Source organism: Diceros bicornis, chromosome 29 (assembly GCF_020826845.1).
Source record: "Diceros bicornis minor isolate mBicDic1 chromosome 29, mDicBic1.mat.cur, whole genome shotgun sequence".
NCBI classification, from domain to species: Eukaryota; Metazoa; Chordata; class Mammalia; order Perissodactyla; family Rhinocerotidae; genus Diceros; species Diceros bicornis.
In genome coordinates this window covers 30,351,856-30,356,126 of record NC_080768.1, presented here as the reverse complement: position 1 = coordinate 30,356,126, position 4,271 = coordinate 30,351,856, and the positions used below count along the sequence as shown (strand labels likewise).

The 4,271-nt window shown below is 43.0% G+C and overlaps 1 non-coding gene across 1 annotated transcript; it reads left to right on the top strand.

Annotated features, from left to right (window-relative positions):
* Positions 1–3,072: 3,072 nt before the first annotated feature.
* On the top strand, positions 3,073–3,179 carry LOC131394143 (U6 spliceosomal RNA). The gene has a single exon (XR_009216076.1). It is a non-coding gene; the product is annotated as a U6 spliceosomal RNA (small nuclear RNA).
* Positions 3,180–4,271: the final 1,092 nt, after the last annotated feature.

Here is a 4,271-nt window from a genome sequence, read left to right as displayed (position 1 = left end):
AATTGCAAAGAGCAAAAAAATAGAAAGTGGCTTCCAAGGGAACCTTGAAGAAATAGGGGAAAACTTGATCCAGAGTTAGGGTGATAAAAGAATAGGCTCTTGGCAAAGCCTTAAAAGCAAGAAAGAATGAAAGAGAGAGAAAACAGGAACGTCCAATGGGAGGCCGAGAAGGTGCAAGGGCAGCTGCTCAAGGGAGGGCAGCAGGCTCATGCCCCAGCATGCGCTCCTCCAGGATTTCACGAAAGCAACCCCCAGGGAAAACAGTAGTGGAGTTGGTGAGAAATGAGGCTGGAGGAACAGCAGTTCTAACCTAAAGGCATGTGGAAGTAGGCCTGAATGCAGAAAAGAAAAGAGACCCCTCTCCAAGGGATTTAGGAAAGCCAGGTTGATCTAAGAGAAGGAGACAATAGAAGTCTCCAGAGTGGGACTACAGACAGCTCCCAGGTCTGAAAGACGAGGGCGATAGGGAAGTCTCCATCCATTAGCCACACAGTGAGATTTGGCTTGTACTGCCCCCTCACGCGTTCTGATAGGATCCCTTCAGTGTGGTGTGAAGAGTTTATGTGATGAAGTGTGGTGGGCAGGGCATTCACAGGAGGAGAGATGGTGCCTAACACTGAGAAAGCAAGATCTCTGCCCCTGGAGATCACTCTTCCTGTTGATCCCTGAAAGGACAGAGTGAAAAGTTAAAGACCAGTGACAATGGGAAACTTAGTGCTGGGAAACTTCAGCTTCCTTAAAAATAGAAAGATCTAGCAATCCTGGATCCAAGGTTGGATCCACTCTGAGCAGTTTCCCTCATTTATGTTACTGCATTGGTTGTTATAGGCACTTGAGGTTATCTTAGCATAGCAAAGAAATGTGACATCCATATGGGCTGAATTCAAAGGGGAAAACTTCATGGACTTGGTGGGGCTTGTGCTGGAACCTGACAGTGGGAGAGAGAGGAGAATGTGTGTGTCTGAAGACCCATAGGCTGAATAAAAGTCCTCAACAGTGTGGAATCCATTCTTTTGGACTGTGACCAACAGACAGGTCACAAAAGTGATCCCAGGGTGGCTCAGCATCACTGAGCCCTTAACCCAGGAGAAACCCTCAGGATTCTGCTCTTATGAAGGAGGAGGGCACAGCTATTCCAGTAGCGGAAAAGAGTATATAGTGAAATTAATGGGAAAATGGTAGTTTGGGGAAAGAGTAGTCGTCTAGGAGTTTTGATTTCTACTCCTGTTATTTTATTAATTTGCTATGTGTCTGGGCCTCCACTTCTTTATCAGTAAAATTAAGGGGTTAGACTAGTCAACCTCCTAATTTCTTTAGGCTCAAAAAACCCATGATTCTAAGAAAGGTAACTATGGCTGAACATCTGTGTATTCTGCGGGAGGTTAAGGGGAGTGGTATTTTGTTTGGGGAACTGGGAGGGAATCAAATGCTTCCTCACAAAACATTAATGGAGCACCTACTATGTGCCAGGTGCTATCTTAGAGACTGGAGATAGAGTGGAGAACAAAATAGACAAAACATCCTGCCCTCACTGAGCTTAGATTCTAACAGAGGGGACAGAAAATCAGTGAAATAAATGGCACACTATATAGTACATTAAAAGATGATAAAGGTAATAAATATATGCATGTGATGGTGTCTAAAATTGAAGAAGGCTGTGTGTGATAAACAGAGAACAGAGGATTAAGCAAAAATTAAGCACCTTGGAATAGAAAAAGAACAAAATTTTCCTTTTTGTCCACCTTCCGTTCAGCTTCTGGCCTCTATTCTAACTTCTACATTCCCGATAATGGGCACACTTTCATCACAGACTCTCCCTATGCACCACTGTGGCCAGGGACAGCGGCAGCAGTCTCAGTGATCAGGCAGCTGTCTGTCGTTTGCCCGACTCCATGACTTCTAGAGGAACACCCCGTCAAAGCCCGTGTGCACCTTGCTTGGCACTGGCAGCCACTGTTGACTGCAAACTGCTTTTATTCTCCCTTGGCTAGCATTTCTCTCTCTTTTTTTTTTCTCCTTTTTATATTTTTGGGCTGAAATTCTATATTTAATGAATATTATTTAATTGTTCTTTTTTACCACCTGGATTTTTTTTAATTAACAATTTCATAAAATTTTTTTCAACTAGGTAAATGTTCAACTTTAAAACAAACTCTCCACTTGGCAAGTCCATTTTCTAGGTTAATCTCATTAGTAAGTCTAGATAAGGAGTAATATTTGTGTCAAAGAAAGGAAGTCAGCATGCTCCAGTATCTTAAGAAAATTACGTTTTCTGAAAGCACATTGGCCTCTATCTAATCACCATAAGACACTCTTTTTTTTTTTTCTACACAACCAAACATAAACTGGCTGATCTCTTGAAAAAAATAACTCAAGGGTTAGAGAAGGAGGTTAGAGTTTAAGTAAAACAAAACAACTTGACGAACACTTAATCATCCATGTTACCAGTAATCTGAATAGACAGGAAATATATGAACGTATCATCCAGACTCACATAGTAGAACTAAAGGCCAATATTTAGGAATACATAATTTCTTGAGTAAAATTCAAAGCTCAAATTCCAAGCCAAATTGCACTGCACATGGCATGATTCGTTATGGAGTTGATAGAGGAGTAAAAGGTGGCATGCCAATAAAGACCTGAAACTTCATTTTAAGGAACCTTGTGCACAGAGAGTGAGGAGCAAAGACAATAGATAAAGTTGTGATGCTTGGCTGTGAATTTCCCTGTGTTGTTTTTTAAGATGCCTATTGGCTGAGTCAGAGTGGAGAGTGACAGCTAGCAACTTGATGGGGTAGGGGGTGGCTATGCAAGCTGAGACAAACAAAAAGAAAAAAAGGGTACAGATTCTAGAACGGATGTGAGCTGCTGGAACAACCCCATGAGATTCAACAGGGTCCTGACAACCCTTGTAACTAACCTGCCCTAGGTGGTGCAGGGAAAAGGAGGGATTCTGTCTTTGTTACGGTTAGCTTCTTACTCTCTTCTCTCCTTCCCTGTGCTCACAGGCACTTCCCAGAGGCCTGTGTCATGGTGTGTGTTACGCTGAAAACTTAGAAGTGAAAACTTACTGTGCTTGCTTCAGCAGCACATATACTAAAATTGGAACGATACAGAGAAGATTAGCATGGCCCCTGCGCAAGGATGACACCCAAATTCGTGAAGCGTTCCATATTTTTTTATAAACCAATATTACTGCAATAAACAAAAAACAAAAAAGTGAAAACTTACTAATGGATTGTAGTGGTAATAGTAGTAGTTGTGATATTAAAAGCAAATATTTATATTGTGTCTCCAATCTTCCAGTCACTGTTCTAATTACATGTATTAACACATCTAATCCTCACAGCTACACCATGAAGTCAGTACAGTTTTCATCCCCATTTTTCAGATGAGGAAACCTGAGCCACAGAGGAGTTAAAAGACGTCCTCAAGGGCGCACAACAAGAGTCAAACAGCTGGAGTGGGAAATTTAGGATCATAGAAATGTCCAACCTCTGCCCTCCTGGCTGTTCACTCAATTTCCACTCAGGGGCAGACAGGGTACTTGAAGACAAGCTGTGTAACCCAGGTGACCTCCAGAGCACTGTCTTGTCACTCCCCTGCCCTCACACACCATAACCCGCTCTCAGTCTCTAAGGTCAAATGGTGACATCTGGATGGGAAATACCAGGGCCTGGGAGAGTTCATGAGGGTACACTGAAGAGGAGAGCTGGAGTGGACGTGGCAGCCACCAAGGACAAGGAGAAAACCAGAGCTATTGGACGGCAAAGAAACACCACTTAAAACGTGGCTAACGTGCCAGGAAAAGAATACTGAAATCTAATATTCATGAGGACTCATATATTGTAAGCCCCAAGTCAGGACACATGGTGTGAAACAAAGTCTGAAAAAGGGGCAGAAAATTTAGAATTGGGACTATCCCCAAGTTCACTGACATACCAGATACTGACGCTGTTTTCAAGTCACTTGCTGAATGCTGGACTGCATTCAGCTGAGGAACAGGGACACCTTAAAGGCGCGTGTGCCCACACCTGTGGGTGTGGAACCTTAGGTTCCAGACGGATCTGCAGTTACCCAAACAAACAAACACTTGTCGAGAACTGCTGACAGACCAGAACACTGCTGTGACACAGACATCTTTCGTTTGATATCATACACTATTTGACATCAAGCATTCCATCACCCCTGCCGCACCTCTGCATAAGTGTAGAGAAAGCAAACACCAAAACCCAAAATACTTGCCTCATATTCATGGCACACATCTCTTC